Source organism: Pelodiscus sinensis, chromosome 32 (genome assembly GCF_049634645.1).
Source record: "Pelodiscus sinensis isolate JC-2024 chromosome 32, ASM4963464v1, whole genome shotgun sequence".
Lineage (NCBI taxonomy): Eukaryota > Metazoa > Chordata > Testudines > Trionychidae > Pelodiscus > Pelodiscus sinensis.
Genome location: NC_134742.1, coordinates 12,862,202 through 12,880,401, shown reverse-complemented (window position 1 = coordinate 12,880,401; position 18,200 = coordinate 12,862,202). Strand labels below are relative to the sequence as shown.

At 48.0% G+C, this 18,200-nt stretch overlaps 1 protein-coding gene and 1 pseudogene across 2 annotated transcripts in view; one reads left to right on the top strand and one right to left on the bottom strand.

The window, feature by feature from the left end:
* Nucleotides 1-565: 565 nt before the first annotated feature.
* Nucleotides 566-18,171, top strand: LOC112547744 (zinc finger protein RFP-like; annotated as a pseudogene).
* LOC142823119 (uncharacterized) overlaps nt 18,052-18,200 on the bottom strand; it is a 28,399-nt gene continuing 28,250 nt past the window's right edge. For both annotated transcript variants that reach the window (XR_012898443.1, XR_012898444.1), the window contains one exon: nt 18,052-18,189. The gene's annotated coding sequence lies outside the window, so the exon portion shown is untranslated. The remainder of the gene's footprint in view (nt 18,190-18,200) is intronic.

Genomic DNA, 18,200 nt, shown 5'->3' with positions numbered 1-18,200 from the left:
TAGCCCCAGGCTGCAGGCGGAGTTACGCATTCCTCCTTTGAAATGTACAAGAGCATCATTGGGGGCTCTTCTACGTTTGAAAGGAGAAATGCAGAAGTGCCTATCGACAGGCAGCCTCCAGCTTGCAACGTGATCAGTTCCTGGGGAAGTGTCACAAGTCGGGGTGTCATAACTCGAACCCGCATTTACGATAGGCATCATGCACTGTCGTAAATGCGGGCTGAGAACACACGTCAGGGGTTTTCGTCCCTTCCGCACTTAAAAAGACTTTTGTAAGTGCGAGGGGTCACAGCTCAGAAGATCGCATCTCCAGGGTTTCCAGTACTTGACTAGTCAATTAACCACAATTTAACATCCCTAAACAAAAGATTGGTTTCCTCGTGGCATTTGCCCAATAAATTTAAAACAGAGTTTTTTGAAAGCCCAATCAGCTCTCTTGTGTTGCTTTCCAATAGAAGATGTAATGGCAAAAGAGATGAAATTCCATCACACACTGGATTTTGCACTTCCACCATCTCTTCCACCCTCGTTACACCCTCAAGTAAGTCATCTCCCTGCGAGAATGGGAATTACTCTGGCAATGCCAGGGCTACGAAGTAAATATGAACAGATCCCTGCAAAACTCCCTTGAGAGGCACCGAATTAAAACTGAAATGTCTCGCCCCGTCACATCAGAGATGTTCTCATTGGGTACGAAGTGTGTATAAAAATTGCCTTATTTGTTCTATATGTAACTTATATTTCTTTCTCCAGTGGAGATCTCTTGATTGTGCTCTAAACAATTAATTGGATCTGAATTCTCTCACAAACCGGTTCTCGTTAAGTGTGGATAAATACATAGTTTGAAGGGGTATGTTCATATTAGTAATCTTGCTGGGGGTAGAATTGTTGGTATCAATGAAAAGGTCCATATTTTCTCCGACATATTTGCAGATCAAACTCTGAATAACGGTGCAAACCTTGCGGATAGTTGAATTATTTAGTGTAAATCCTGCGCTGTACCTGTCCCAGGCCTGCTTTTCAGGGGTGCTGAGTTCAAATCATTATTTATCAATTCACAGCCGAGCATGTTGGAATGAAGCCTCAACTATTATGATTTATTGCACAATCCCAAACTGTTCCCCAGTGCCAGGAGCCACAAATATCCTCTGCACAGCCAACAAAACTGGCAGCTTCCCCTCGCCAGCCACTTGCTCACCAACAGCCACGTCACAGGCACCGCTCAGTGAAAACCTGCCATTCTGCCTAATTGCACAAACCCGAACAGCCCTGCTCTGAGAGCCAGCCTCTGCCCCGCCCCTTCTCTGAGGCCCCGCCCCCTCTCGCTCCAGCTCCTCTTTCTTGCTCAATCTCACCCCCCTCACTCACTTCCCCTGGGCTGGGGTCGGAAAAGAGGGGTTTAGGGTGTGGAAGGGGTAAGGGCTCAGCTGGGGGTGCAAGGTCTGGGCAGGGCTGGGGAAGAAGCGTTTGGGGTGCAGGGTGGGGCTCTGTGCTGGTGCAGGGGTTTGGAGGGTGGGAGAGGCTGCCGGCCACGGGAGGGATTCTGGCCATGGGAGGGGGTCAGATCTGGGGTAGTGGGGCAGAAGGGGAGCAGAGGGCAGGAGGGGGCTCAGGGCTGGGATGGGGGAGGGGAAAGGGTGTGACAAGCAGGCTCTGGAGGGGAGTTGGGATGTGGGAGAAGTTTCCAACCTGGGGCAAGGGGTTGGGATGCTCAAGGGCACTCTGATGTGGGCTAGGGAGTTGGGGTACAGGGCCTGGGAGAGTTGAATTGCAGAAAGGGGCTCAGACCTGGGGAAGGCAGTTCGGGATACGGGCTCTGTCGGAATAGCTCTGCTGATCAGGACACTGAAGAAGTCAGATAGATGCTCAGTGCCCCATCGGTGCCTCATGCAAAGCTCTCAGCACAAATGAACCAAATGGGTTCATGCTGCAGCTGGGGAGAGCGAGGCAGTGACTCCTGCCTGTCTCCCAGCCGCCTGCTTTCCCTCTTCCCTGTCACCCTGCTGCCCTGTGGTGTTAACCGCACACATTTCTCTCTCCCTTCCACACTGTAGGGACACACACCTTTACCCAGTTCCTAGGGCTCACGGTGCAACCCTGTTAATTTACACACCCTTATCCAATTCCTAGGGCTCAGGGCGCATCTGCCCGCAGGTTGGCAGGATCTTTAGCCCCTGAAAGAGCCTCACACAGTAATATTCTTAGCCTCTATTTATTGACAATTCCCAAGCAAGTAGAATACACGTGCTAAGCGCACAGCGTCATGCTCACCAATCCTGATACAGGCAGGCCGACTTCCCCTGTTGGCCAGGCGCTATCAGTCTCTGGATCTTAGCTGCAGAATGTCACGGTCATGCAGAGGGGCCCTGGCAGCTCTGGTCTTAGGCTATGTCTTGGAGGTGAGTTCTTCTTCCGGGTCTTCCCTCCTTCTCCTTGGTCTTCCTTTCTGTTCTTGTTTCCCTGTTGCTCTTCTAGCTGATCTTCTTGCACCCCAGTTTATATAGTGAAACCTGAGTCCTGCTTAGCTAGACCTTAACCAATCAGTTTAGTATAATTTCATAACATTCGGTAAGGGTATGTCTACGCTGGCCCCCTAGTTCGAACTAGGGAGGCTAATGTAGGCATTCGAAATTGCAAATCAAGCCCGGGATTTAAATATCCCGCACTTGATTTGCATGTTCCCGGCCGGTTGCCATTTCTGAAATTTACAAGGGGGGTTTGCAATGATATGTCACAAAATGTCAACTGGCCAGCCAGAACATTGGACATCCTAACACTGTTTTGTCATGTCCTTTCAATTATAGATTCACCCTTCTCCAAGAGTAGGGATGGGCCAGACTTTAACTTCAGATTTGCAGTGATTAAGGTTGGATGACGTATAATTCCCATAAACTCTTGCCAAGCAACCTGATTGTTCCTTCTCACATTAACTCTATCCACAAAATGATAATTCCCAGCACAATGTGTGAAGAACGAGGGGGTCATTCAATTAAATGAACAGAGAGCAAGTTTGCAACAAAGAAAAGGAAGTTTTTCTTCATGCAATGTACAGTCAACCTGTGGAACTCCTTGCCAGAGGAGGTGGTAAAGACCAGGACTTTAACAGGGTTCCAAAAAGAACCAGATAAATTCACGGCAGTTAGGTCCATGAAAAACTATTAGCCAGGATGGGTAGGAATGGTTTTGTCAGAAACTGGGAATGGGTGACAGGAAAGGGATCATTTCATGATTCTTAGTTCAGTTCACTCCCTCTGGGACACCTGGCACTGGCCACTGTTGGCAGATAGGACACAGGGCTGACTCCATCTGGCCGTTCTTATGTTTTGATGTAAAGCTGAATGGCTCATTTTAAAATTTGGAAGCGCACGTAAGAGACCGCACTCCTGAAGCTAAGGACCAGAACCTTTGACAGTCGGCATGAAAAACGCCCTCAGAGCACACACAAATTGCAAAGCCCTGCCCACGGTATCTGCATCAAACAAAAAGAACAACGCCACTCACGAATAGGGTTATGAGGCACAAGTGATCACCGCCAGCTTGTGACAGATGTGAGTCAGCCTGATTGATTTGACCTTCATCCATCTTCAGAAGAAGGCCTGTTCTCTGTGGAGCCTGTGCCCCAAAGGAAATCGCCTGAACCTCCTTGCCCAAAAATTGGGCATAAAGTTTCTATTAAAAAGGAGATAACAGGGCAATATTAGAGAAGATTTTTACTGTCAAAAAGAGTTTCTTTAGCAAGGCCCTAATGATCTTTTCCTCGCCTGAAATCTCTTCAGATTATAGGACCGATGTCTCCCAGCCGGATTTTATTAGCGTCCAACTCACAGGTGATAACGGAATGAGCGGTAGGTACCTCTATTACCATGGCAAGTGACCAGGTCTAGTACTGTCTATTACAGTGGTCCATATACAAGCAGAGATAGCAGGGTCCCTCCAAATAAGTCCCTTTGCTCTGGACTCTGAATATTTGGTCAGAACCTGCCTGTTATTTTCTAAGAAATGGATTAAAAACTCCTCACAGTGAAAAACCACTTCACTGTATCTACTGCAGATCCACCAGGCCCCTTTCTCACTCCGAATCAGTTTGCCGATCAGGACTTTGCAGAAGTTAGATGCAGGCTAAGAAATCCATCTGTGCCTCATGCAAAGTCCCTGTCACAAGATACGAAATTATCTCCAGGCTGCAGTTGACGAGAGAGTCAGGAAGTGACTCCTGCCACCGATTTTCCCTCTTCTTCTGTCACAGGCAACCCTTACAGACCCTGACACGCTGCGAGGACATGGCTAAGAAGACTGTATTTAGAAATTATTGTACCAATCACTGAAAGAAAACCTCAAGCAGAAAAACCGATGGTTACTGCCACAGTTATTGAGTGTTAGGGGGGTGAGGTACGACTCTAGGATGTTTCCTCCCGACAGGCTGGACTCTTACTGGCAGCCCAGAGAACTTTGTGTATTTTCCCAGACCCATCTGCTGCCCTCTGGCCAATCGGCAGCTGCCGTTTCTCAGCAAGGCAGGCCACAGGTGAGGACTCGGATGCTGTGGCTCAATCGGCGGCAAAGGAGACTATGGGGGTTGTAGTTGCAGACGGGGCCTCTGAGCCAGCTGCGTTCTGCACATGCTCAGCCTGAACCCCCGCCCTCTAGGCCAACCCCGCTGGGCGCTTCATGCTCAGTTTCGATTTCCTGCAGGTGCGGAAGCAGCTGGCGCCCCTGGGGTCCTAACGCTGTCCTTCCCTCCACTGTCTGGCCAGCACCCGCGGGGTCCTAAGACTCCTAGTGCCACCCTTCTGTCCACTACTAAATTGGCACCCCTCTAGTGTGGCATCCGGGGGCAACTGCCCCTTTCTTCCCCCTCTCCCTCCTCATGCCACTGAACAACTGTTCTGTTGAGTGGCCATAGGGTTGCCAGATGGTTTCAGAAAAAATACCAAAACAAAAAACAAAAAAACCCACCGCACCAGGAAAAAGTTTGTTGACCAAAATAAATAAAGGTCCCCAAGAGATGTTAAGCAAAAAAAAAGACTGTGGCCCCTTTAAAAAAAATGTGTGGTGAGGTTTTTTGGCCCTAACAGGCTGCCGGTAGCCACCCGACTAGGGTTGCCAGGTGGCCTCTGGATTGATCTTGACAGGGTGGGATTTTTTCCTCCTGTATTTCTGAATTTTTTTACCAGACAGGAGGCGAAAATCCAGGCGTGTCCGGTTCAATACCAGATACCTGGCAGCCTTAAGTGGCCATGATTCACCTCGGCCTCTCATGGTGCTTCCTTCAACTGCTCAGACCCAAAGGTGACTCTGGCAGCCTCCCAAAAGTAACACGAAACAGTGTAAATCTAGGGAACGCCTGTTTGGTGTTCAAAGTTCAGAATCAGCTCCCTTTTTGAGACCAGGAGAAGGAAACTAAAATCCTCTCCTCTCTGCAGAAGCACCCATGGCTGCCGCCAATCCAACCCAGCTGTTCCTAAATGAGCTGACATGTTCCCTGTGCCTGGATTATTTTCAAGATCCCGTGTCTTTAGACTGTGGGCACAACTTTTGCCAGGGTTGTATCTCTGTGTGGTGGGAGGGGCCGAAAGCAGATGTCTGCTGTCCGGAGTGCAGAAATACCTTTCCCTGGAAGCACTTCACCCAAAACAGGCAGCTGAGGAATATTGAGGAAGCTTCCGGAACGCTGAGATTGGAGCCACCAAACACACCAGCAGTTCAGCGAGGGTGTGAGAAGCACCATGAGGTTCTTAAAATCTTCTGTCAAGACGATCAAACCCCCATTTGCATGGTTTGTCGCTTGTCCCGCGATCACAAAGACCACACCCATAGACGAGGCTGCCCTAGATTACAAGGTAAGAAACGAGTAATCGTTGACTCTTAGGGTACGTCTACACGGCAAGGCTATTTTGGGACACCAGAGAGATCCAAAAATAGCTACCCTGTGTCTACACAAGCTGCCCATTATTTTGAAATACAGGCAGTCCCCGGGTTACGTACAAGATAGGGACTGTAGGTTTGTTCTTAAGTTGAATTTGTATGTAAGTCGGAACTGGTACATATTGTAGGGGAAACTCTAGCCAAACATTTCTCCAGAGCTCAGTTTTATTCTCCCACACCTCACTTCCCTCAGTCCTTTATTCTCAAACTGAGGTGTCTGCTGAGAAAAGCCGCTCCGCGTCTCCCTGGTCTGCTGGGGGTGGTGCTAGCTTCGCGTCTCCCTGGTCTGCTGGGGGGAGGCGCTAGCTCCGCGTCTCCCTGGTCTGCTGAGGGGGGCGCTAGCTTCGCGTCTCCTTGGTCTGCTGGGGGCAAGCAGCTAGTGCGGGGTTGCCTCACCCCATTTGTAAGTAGGGATCCGATGTAAGTCGGATCCATGTAACACGGGGACTGCCTGTACTTTTAAAAATGATGGGTGCACTATTTCACCACCCCGGGAAACATTGTTGCACGAGGAATAAGGGAATAGTGCGTTATTTTGAAATTTGGTGCCACGTAGACATGCCAAATTCCAAATTTCAAAATAATTGTGTACCTTATTTTAAGTTTAGGGTGCTGTATAGACACACCCTTAGGGAGAGGCAGCTCTATTGTGAAGGTTACAAATGGGCTTCTGTGATAAGCAGCATTTGCCCCATGTGGTGGGAAACAAAGAATTCCACTTTCAAAATTGGTAAGTGCTATACTTTTCACAAGGAGTGAAATAATTAAGACACTTAAATGAGAGGCATTCTGAAGCCAAAACGTCATATATATATAGTAGTCCAGCGTCTGAGAGTCTGTAACGCCGAAATGCTGGCTGTTCCCTCTGGGTGGTGCTGTTGCCTGAAATGTTGGTTGTTCTCTCTGAGTGGCGCTGTTGCCTGAAATGTTGGCTGTTCTCTCTGGGCGGCCTGTGCTGCATGGGGAGTGCGGGGCCCAAACAGCCGCTTGCTCCCCCACGGCGGCCTGGCTGAGTGGCGCAGAAGTCAGCCGAGTGCCACGGTGGGAGGCGAAGGAGGGTGGGGCGGGGAGGTGCGGCGTGCCAGCAGCTCCAGGCCCCACGTCCTGGCCGTGAACGTCACCGCTCCGCCCCCCTTCGCCTCCCGCCGTGGTGCTTGGCTGACTTCTGCGCCGCTCAGCCGGGCAGCCGCATGGGAGCAAGCGGAGCAAGTGCACAGGGTGTGCGGAGCCTAAACGGCCATTTGGGTTCTGCGGTCTCCCGAGTGAGAGGTGAAAGAGAGAGACAGAGAGAGAGGCAGGAGGTGCAGGAGAGCTGAGAGAGAGAGGCGGGGAGGCAGTAGCAGGAGGAGAAAGAGCGAGACGGAGTGAAACCGGAGGCTCAGAAGAGAAGTCTGACATGGAGGAGAGACCTGAAAATCCCATCTTATGACGGGCTAATTGGCCAGTTTAACATGTTTGTGTATTTTTCCCTCCGCCCCCTAATCCCTTTCAAGGGATCTGCAAATTCAGAAAAAATAAACCCTACTTTATAGAAGTCATCCAGTTGAGGGTCCAGTGCCCAGAGTCAAAGACAAGTTCATTAACAGGACAGGTCGAACCTCTCTCCTCTGGAACTCGGGAAAAGCCGTTACACCTTTTACTTTTCAGGAAGAACGGCATTGCGCAAGAGGGTTTTTCTTGCGCAAGAAGGGGCAGTGTAGATGCTCCTTCTTGCACAAGAGCCTCTTGTGAAAATAATGGCGGCTCATTAGTTATGCAAATGAGGCTCGGCGATAGTCAACGCTTAGCCTCTTTTGCATATTACTCGAGCAAGAAGACACGAGTGTAGACATAGCCTGAGAGAGCTGCTGTCCCATAGGGTGAGAGGCAGGAACAGCTGCCACACTGCACAGGGCCGGAGGCAGGGAGCAGAGCCAACGGAGCGGACTGGAGGCAGCAGAGACAGGCAGGTGGGCAGGAAGAGGTCCAGCAAACTCTCTTGCTCAGGACCATTCTGAGTGCCAGATCAGGGATGTCCACGCTATATGAATATTATAGGTTAAACCAGGCGTGACCAACCCACAGCTCATGAGCCGCATGAAGCTCTTCAAAGAAAAAATTGCGGCTCCAACACGTGCAGCTCTTTTTCGGTTCCCTGCTCTGACCTTTTTTGCTTGTCTGGGCAGGACACTGCTTGGTGCAGCGAGATCTGATGCTGCAGCCAACGAAGCCTGTTTAGGCCACTCGCAGCTCTTAAAGGGGCAGCGTGGTTTTTTTTTTCTTTTCTCAACTTTTTTCCCTTGTCTCTTCGTCTGTAGGCTAAACCCTAGACTGTTAGAGAAAGGCAGCTCTGTAAGTGAGGCTTATAGCTCAGATTGTGTCAGGCAAAGTCTCCAGAATGCTGTACTGAAAGGTCATGAATTCTTTTTGGCTCAATGACAGGTCCGCAGGCCTGAGCAGGGAAGCTCCAGGAGCAGCCTGGGACTTTTCACTTGCCATATGAGACGCATCAAGCCCACAAGGCAGAAATGAAAGCAACCACAGGCTGTGACTTATGGGAGCTAGGGGAGGTGGTTTTCGACTTCAGAGTGAAAGTTTTGGCCCAGATCCTAGGACCTGCCTAAGAGAAGCGTGACACAGGACTAGTTCAGGGGAGGGAAAAGAGAGCTATCTGCTACCTTTGTCCTTTCGGGGCTAGCTTAGAACGTAAGAACGGCCACACTGGGTCAGACCAAAGGTCCATCTAGCCCAGCATCCAGTCTGCCAACAGTGGCCAATGCCAGATGCCCCAGAAGGAGGGATCACAACACCATTCCTATCCGTCATAGCTAATAGCCATTTCTGGATCTAACCTCCATGAATCTGTCTAGCTCTTTTATGAACCCTGTTAAAGTCCTGGACTTCACTACATCCTCTGGCAAGGAGTTCCACAGGTTGACTATGCACTGAGTGAAGACAAATGTCCTGTTGTTTGTTTTAAACCTATTGCTTATTAATTTCATTTGGTGACGCTTGTTTTTTATAGTGTGGGAATAAGTAAATAATAGCTTAATAATAAAATATAACATCATAAAAATAAAAAAAATAGCTTGACCATCCACATAATTGAGGGCTTGGCTACACAGGGAAACTGTTCAACGTCACTGTTCCAAAATTTCTCTCCCCCAACACCATGTCTACACTACGCGGAAGTTCTACGCTGCCACAGTCGATCTTTTGGGGTTCAGATTAGTGGGTCTAGTGAAGACCCACTTCAGAGAAAAACCAGCTTTGTGGCTCAAAGCGGAGAAAGAAGCCAGGATCCACTGGAAAAAAATCGGGTTCAAACACACCATTAAAGCAAAAACAATATTTTCTCTTGTCCTAGGTTCACATTCAGCACCACCTGGAGACTTTAAAGCAGAAGCGAAAAGAGGTTCTGAGACTCAGGTCGAATGGGGAAAAGAAAAGCCAGGAACTGCTGGTAGGTGTTATTGTTCCTCATCAGCTGTGGTGCACAGGGACACTGAGGCTGGCCTTCGACCCTCTCTGGAGCTGTGTATCAATGGGCTTTGTAGGACAGAGTAGGTTGCAGGGCTGTTACTCCCAGGTCAAGTTTCTGTACCAGATATGGATGGCTACAACGCTTCCTTTAAGATCGTGCGCTGCCAGGAATGGCTGTTGTAAGGTATGCTGTACACAGCACCACCAATTAGCCCGGCTGATTAACAAGCACCAGGGGGGAAGTTTGAGCTCAGGAGAGGAACTCAGTGCTGGAGCAGGGAAGCTGTCTCAGCATTCGCTTCAGCACGGCTACATAAGCCAGAGGTCTGGGTATTTACTCACTAGTAGTGCTGCCTGTAAGCCAGGCGCTTGTGCAGCTCCAAGAGTGATTCCGATGCTGCCCAGCTGGTTAGCCGAGTGCCCATAGCAAGGTTTGTCTTTCTACTGGTGGTGCACATCTGCACATGCCTCTGTGCACATAAAATTATTCCGCGCATGGATGGAAAAGAGTGGAGGGAATGTTGCTCACAGGGCTCATTCACGCTGCCATGCACGTGGGCAAAGCCTCGCTGCTCCACACTTGAGTTAGGTAGAGGAAGGCTACATTAGGTACATCTACTCTACCTTCAGTCACCTCCTGCGACTTCAGGATAGGCAATTCGCTTCGTCAGTTGCATTGGGCTGCCGTGGTCCTGGAAGACACTGGCCTTTGCTTCATCCTCCTGTCCTGTTACCATGTTTGAGGGGCTCTTGTCCCTCGCTTCTACCCTTCCATTTCTGAATCCCACTTTTGGCCATCCATTCCAAAGTGCCTGCTGATCTAGCGCTCAGTTCCAGTTCCTTCCTGATTTACAAAGCCTTAACAACCTCATTTTCCAGTGTCTAATGGCAGCTTAGCCTTTGATACAGTGTCATTTAGGTACCTAATTCCCATTGATTTCAGTGGGAGTGAGGCAAGCAAAGGGCCCTGGTACCCCACCCTAAATATTCTAATCATGTCAGAACAATATCTTCTTATTTCAAGCATTTGGGGCTGCTCAGGAAGTTTTCCGCTGAGCCAGAAGCAGGTTCTCATGGTGCATCAGATACCGAATGCTGAGTGGTCGTAGTGAGCTCATCACGACTACATACAGGGAGCTTCATGAAACGTCCCATGACTCACGCCCCTTTTCTCCTTTGTATCTGTGCACTGCAGAGAAAGACACACCTGGAGAGGCAGACAATTGTGTTTCAATTTCGGCAACTGTGCCAATTTCTGAAGGAACAAGAGAGATTCCAGCTGGCCCAGCTAGACGAGACGGAGCAGGACATTGTCAAGAAGTGGGATCAATATAGCGCCAAACTACACGAGGAAATTGCCTCTCTCAGTACGTTGATCTACGAGGTACAGCAGAAGTGTCAGCAGCCAGCCAGTGAATTGCTGCAGGTGCGACTGTGAGGAAAACATACTCGATTCCTACATGGGGTGGGAAGGGCGTACATTGTGGGTACCAGATTCTAGAGTCAGAGGTCTCAACATAATGTCACGTGGATATTGTTGATGCTTAAATTATTATATCCTGTAAGGACACATCACAGAAACATAGATCTGAAACATGGGGAAAGCCTGTTAAAAAATTCCATCTGAGGCTAGTAAAAGATCTGTAATTAAACTTCTAGTTGTGTTTATTTTTATTGTTTATCCAACCCTGTACTGTCACATTCATTGTCATTTACAAGGTGAACCTCTCTACACCAAATGAAATTAATGGGTAGCAGGTTTAAAACTAATAAAACTCCAAAAGTGATCTTCAGGGCTGTGTGAAGGGGATAGAGGGAAAAGTAAGTCTGAAAATAACTTGAAACTTGCCATTTATCTCTCAAAGCAAAGTAAATCCTCTTTGGTGAAGTATTTAAGTCTTGGCTTGACAAAGCCCTGGCTGGGTTGATCTAGTTGGGACTGGTCCTGCCTTGGGTAGGGGGCTGGACTTGATGACCACTTGAGGTCTCTTCCAGCTCTCTAATTCTATGATTAAGGATTCTAGTGTTTGATATGTCGACTAAGGGACCTTTTTCTCTCTCTGTTTCCTCCCATAGGACATCAAAAGCACCTTGAGCAGGTAGGTAATGCCTATGAACTGCCTTGCATACTTCATGTTTCCAGAAAAGTGCTTTCACAGCAGGATGAAAAGAATGGAACACAATTTCAATTCGACATTCCAAAAAACAACCTTAACTCTGACCCAGAAGATGGAGTTACTGAAAACTACATCACTTACTTCACTTTTTGAGTTATACAAGAGTAAAATTAAAGGACTTAACATGTTTTGAGCTGCAGATGGGCTGAGAAATAAGTGTTGCCCACACACCTTCTGGGTGTGGTGCATTTTCCCATTTAGTGGCACTGAGGCTACATCTACACTGAAGGTTTCTTGCACAAGAACCTTTTTGTGGAAAAGATCTTCCGCAAAAAGTTCTTGCACAAAAGCGCTCCCATACTACAAAAGCGGATCTCTGGACTGCCATGGACACGCTTGGGCAAGAAAGCTCTGATGGCCATTAACAGAATGGCCATCAGAGCACCAGTGCTTTTTCTGATAGGCTGTTTTTGCACAAGAAACTCGTTTCCGTCCACATGCACCTTTTAGCACAAGAGTTCTTGCACCAAGAGGCTTATTCCTTGTAAAAAGAGGAATAACTCTTGTGAAAAAACCCCTCTCTTCTTACGATGTATTGTACATTTTCTTACACAAAAATGCACGTGTAGCGTGGACACTCCGTGAGTTTTTGCTCAAAAACTCAGCAGTGTAGATGCAGCCTCAGACCGCTTACAGAGAAAGTAACGAGTCTGCTCTACAGCCTTTGCTGAGAGCCATCTGGTTTTTAAGAACAGCCATATTTGGTCAGACCAAAGGTCCATTCAGCGTAGTGTCCTGTCTTCTGACAGTGGCCAATGCCAAGTGTCCCCAGAGGAAATGAACAGAACTGGGAATCATCAAGTGATCTCTCTCCTGTTACTTATTCCCAGCTTCTGGCAAACAGAGGCTACAGACACCATTCCTACCCATCCTGGGGTATGTCTTTCGAGAGAGGGATGCAAATGTAGACATTCGAAATTGTAAATGAAGCCAGGATTTAAATATCTCACACTTCATTTGCATATTCCCGGCTGGACGCAAGAGTTTAAACGTTATTTCGGAAGAAGGGTTTTCTCCTGGAATAACTGCATCCAAACAGCATTTTGTATTTTGAAATAAAGTATTTCGAAAGAGTGCCCGTCTGCAAATATGCAAATGAAGTGCGGGATAGTTAAATCCCAGCGTCATTTACGATTTTGAATGTCTACATTTGCATTCCTCCTTTGAAAGAGGGTGCAAGTGCAGACATACCCATACCCATCAAAATATCAAACTCTTTTTTTAAACCCTGTTAAAGTTATGGCCTTCATAAAATTAAGGAGGAAATATCTGTCTACTCCAGGTGGGACTTGAATCAACAAACCCCAGTTTAGGAGACCAATGCTTGATCCATTAGGCCACATTATAAGCTCAGCTTTAATGGTCTCAAGTTCAGTTCTGCCTGTTGAGCATTTCTTAGGCACTCAGCAGGTGAGTGGAAGGACTTAAACCTGGATTCATCAGCTTCGATCATCATTGGGGACTGAAGATTCAGTTGGCATTCATTAATAATGGGTCATTTTCTCTAGATGCGAAAGAAAGACATTTCAGGATCCACTGTCACTTTCTCCCGACCTGAAATGGGGCGGCTGGAATTTCTCTGAAAAATCCACGATTGTACAGGACCTCCAGAAGAATTGCAAAGGTGAGGGAGTCCTGTCACACGCCGATCAGTGGTGCTGAAAACGTCTCCCTGGTCTGGCCTAAACCTGGCGAGTTCTTTGCACTCTGCTTCACAGCCACGTAGGGCCTTGGCTTTGAGATCACAGGTTCAGAACTCAGGTCTGGGGAAGCCCCCAGTTTGATTTGCAGCTGGGCTAGCCAGCTGGCCGCCAACATCAGCAGAAGCAATGAAAGGTTCCTCCAACTTGCTTCCCTGTGCTCCTGCCAGTTCCTTGCTATTGAACAGCTACCGTGCCCTCCAGTGACCCCCCCACAGAGTCGTGTGACTGAATCATGGGAGTAGCGACACACGCTTGCATTGCTCGTCCTCACTGACCCCTACGTAATGCACCTCTCGCGGATGTCATTAGGGAATTGCACTAATGCAGGGGTGGTCAGCCAGTTAGAGACCAAGAGCCAAAATAGCTGTGGACAGTAGTGCAAACAGCCACATATTATATATTTGTATATATCTATAAGGCATGTATTACATATTAATTGTTATATATCTATAACCCTAAGGCACCCCCAGCCTCCCTGCTCTAATCCAATGCATCCACCCCTCCCCCAGAGCCATGCACTCTAAGCCCCCCCCGTCCCCAACCCACTGCCCCGCCGCCCCTTCCCCTGAGCCAGGAACCCTCAGCTCCTCCACTCTAAACCAATTCCTCTCTCCTCCCCCAGAGCCAAGCAGCCCCGGATGCTTTTATTAATAGCCCGTACTCGTAAGAGCCACATTTCTATGAGCAAAGAGCCGCAAGTTGGCCCCCCCTTCACTAGTGTCACTGACGGAAGAATTGTGCCCTTCATTATTGATACCAAAGTGTGGGAGCATCAGTGAATATGGCCTTTTCCCCTCCCCTCCAGCTGCAGCCAGAGGTGATTCTCAGTGGACAGGTAGAAGAGAAGGTTCATTGGTTCACAGGGACAGGTGTCAGCACAGGAGCCAGAAGCAGCCTGCCCCATCCAGCTTGTGGGGAGGGAGGGCCCAGAGCCAGGATCTTGCCCCGCAAACCAGCAAGACTGACCTAATACCAGTTCCTGGTCCCAGCCCCCCCGCCGTGCTCCTCCTCCAGCCTTTGTCCGGCTTCCTGAGCAAAAGGTGTCACCTACTCACACTCCCCCCGTCCTTCCCCCGGCTTAGGTTACAAAGGACATCAGCTATTGGGCTTGTTTACTTTGGAAAAGAGAAGATTGAGGGGGGACATGATAGCAGTTTTCAGGTATCTAAAAGGGTGTCAGAAGGAGGAGGGAGAAAACTTGTTCATCTTGGCCTCTGAGGACAGGACAAGAAGCAATGGGCTTAAACTGCAGCAAGGGAGGTTTAGGTTGGACATTAGGAAAAAGTTCCTAACTGTCAGAGTGGTCAAACACTGGAATAAATTACACAGGGAGGTTGTGGAATCCCCATCTCTGGAGATATTGAAGAGCAGGTTAGATAAATGTCTACCAGGGATGGTCTAGACAGTATTTGATCCTGCCATGGAGGCAGGCGACTGGATTTGATGACTTCTCGAGGTCCCTTCCAGTCCTACTATTCTATGATTCTATTGTGTGCTTTCAGGAAACTAAGGCGTACACAACCACACAGGGTTACTTTAGAACAGTGGACATCACATGCTACATAACGCAGCAAATAAAATCCCCACTTCATCACATTTACACCAGCACTCTAAAGATCATTGCAGAATGTTTCATTAGGAATTGTCAGCAGTTGTTCCATATTTATTACTGCAAGTTTCTATAACGAACTCTGTTTTGCTAACCCACTCACCTTGTCTTAAATCCCTTTCAAACTGATCTGAAGATCGGTAGAGGGAGATAGAATTCAGGAACCCATTATCTAGAATCTGTCAAATTGTGTGGAAAAATTGTATCACCTTAAAATAGAAGAACCCAATTCTCAGAGGGAGGAGGGACAAAAATGCCTTTCTGGCGATCGCAAATTTCACTCTGCCTGAATAATAAAGCTGTTTGTACTAAGTGTAGAGAAATGCACATTTCATTACAACGATCTTAAAAATGTGAAAGAATGCTTTACCTTTTGGGTAAGAATTACGGTTATTGTAATGTGTGTATTACTCAATGGCTTAGAATATCTTCAGAGGGGTAGCCTTAAACTTAAAAAACCAACAGGATCAACTTAAAAAACAACAAATAGTCTAGTAGCTCTTTATAGACTAACAAAACATGTTAGAGATATTTCGTGGGCACAGCCCACTGCTTCAGAAGACCAGAGTATTGGATCTCCAGAACCAAACAGGCATGTTTGACTTGTTCATAGTCCCCTGGCTGCAACACCTCCAGCTGGCCAAGCACCCCTGCAGCCTTCTGATCCAGTAAGGGGGTGAGCTGCTGGAGCCAGTTGGTTGGGGGGACTTGGTGCAGCTCACAGGCTCGCTCGAAGGAGTTAAGGAATCCATCCAGATCCCCCACATCCTTACACTGGGACAGTACAAACCTCTCAAAGTGGTTCTTTAAAACTAATAAAAGAAAGTTCTTCTTCACACAGCGTGTAATCAACCTGTGGAACTCCTTGCCAGAGGAGGCTGTGAAGGCTCGGACTATAATAGAGTTTAAAGAGAAGCTAGATAATTTCATGGAGGTTAGGTCCATAAAAGGCTATTAGCCAGGGGATAAAATGGTGTCCTTGGCCTCTGTTTGTCGGAGGCTGGAGAGAGATGGCAGGAGACAAATTGCTTGATCATTGTCTTCAGTCGACACTCTCTGGGGCACCTAATGCTGGCCACTGTCGGCAGACAGGATATTGGGCTAGAAGGACCTTTGGTCTGACCCAGTCCGGCCGTTCTTATGTTCTTATGTAAAGTGACCTGCAGTCCTGGTCCCCTTGGGCTCTTCCCCACGCACTGCAGCCGGGGCTCTTGGCTTCTCCGCTCTGCCATAGCCTGCTCATGCTGCCGCTGTTCCCTACAGTCCTCCAATTCCTTTAGCCGCAGCTCGATCTCCAGCCATTGCAGCTCCGCCGAGGGAGAGCCTGCTCGGCATGAACCGCTGCTGGTCAAGTGGGCATCACACCTGTCTGGACATGGTTCTGGACTTCCAACACTCTGGTCATCTGAAGAACTGGGCTGTGTCCATGAAACCTCATGGTACCATCTACATGTTTTGTTAGTCTTTAAAGTGCTACCAGACAGTTCATTGTTTTTTAAATTTATTAGAATATCTGGGTAGCAGGCAGGTAGGAGACCTGTTAATTTCCACCCTTATAAGTACTCAGCTTTTATAGTGACGGGCTAGGAAAATACATTGTTATCACTCAACACATTCTATTATTTGTTCGAAATAACGTGTTTGATTGTATTGATATATACCCCAGGTATACAATAAAACCAATTATGTTAATGATAGGACTTCCACCACAATTGTGACAGCATGACATCTCACCTTTCACCTTTTTTTTTTTTCTTCCTTTAGAATCTTTCTCATCTGAGTGGAAATTGCACAAAGGTAAATCTTCAGCAACTGAAAATTATGGGCACGTTTTTCCCAATATGAAGAGAAAACAAGGTAATTTAGGAGTCTTGATTGCCGGGTAGAGAAGGATCTAAAATTCACATGAGACAAACAACTGTGACAAATACACAGAGTAACAAAAATGAAAGAGAAGGGATTGCCTCGGACATCCATGGTTATTTTAACATGACAGAGTAATCGCAAACAAGACATTAGGAATTAACAACCCTAAGGCTACATCTATACGGCTTCCTTCTTGCGCAAAGGCCTATGCAAATGAAGTGCGGATTAGCATATTGTTCCACTTCATTTGCATAATTAATTAGAGGCCGTTTTTGAGCAAGAGGCTTGTGCACAAAAAGGAGCTGTGTAGATGGCCCAAAAGCTGCAAAAGCACAAAAGCCGTTTGTGCAAAAGTGGCTGCTCATGAAATATGCAAATGAAGTGTGGCAATATGCTAATCCATGCTTCATTTGGATAGGCTTTTGCTCAAGAAGGAAGCAGTATAGACGTAGCCATAGTAACAGCTGTATTGAGACTTCCACTTAGTGTGTGAATAAAGTCCTTGTATTATACAGAGAGAGAGAGAGATTCAGTCTTCAAACAGTACAATAACTTTTCAGAGGGGAATGAATTTTCTGTCTCATTTGTTTAGTCAAAGATTTAATTACATTGCAAACAAAATATTCAAAAATGCTTTTGGAAATTGGTCCATATTTTGCTCCCACGTCTTTGGGTTCCTCCAGTTTTCAACTCCACACGTTGATCCTGGCCCTGAGCGCTCATGCGTGGGCCCCTTTGGACTGTAAAACGATGGAACCCAGTGAGCTGTTTCCCTCAACCTGAATAGCCTGGCCGAGTTTTGCAAAGACAAGCCACTTGTGATGGAAAAGAGAAACACCCGGCGTTTTCTGTGTCTGCTCGCTGCCCGCCACACTTTGGTTCTGTCTCTGCAGCCAACGTGACCCTGGACCCAGCCACGGCCCACCCCGAACTCATCGTGTCTGCGGATGGGAAAAGCGTGAGGCGGGGAGAGACATGGCAGGATCTGCCCGACACCCCGGAGAGATGTGACACTGAGCTCTGTGTGCTGGGCTGTGAGGGGTTCAGCGCCGGGAGGCATTGCTGGGAGGTGGAGGCCGTGGGGCTTTGTGCTGTGGGAGTGGCCAGAGAGTCTGTGAGCAGGAAGGGACGGGTCCGTGTTAAACATAAACAGGAAATCTGGGCTGTGGAGTGGAGCGGGGACCAGTGGTTCCCGGCTTTCACCTCCTCCGTGGTCTCCCTGTTCCTGATCAAGACACCCAGAAGGCTCCGGGTTTATCTGGACTTTGAAAGCGGGAAGGTGACGTTTATCGATGCTGCTAAAGGGGAGCTGATCGCCACTTCCGCGTTTTCTGTCGCCGGCGAGAGGATCTACCCGTTCTTCCGGCTTGGATTCCAAAGCCTCTCTGGGTTCTTCCATCCCACTTCCCAGCTCACACTGTGCCCCTGACACGCCCGGCGTCGCCGTCTTTGTTGGAC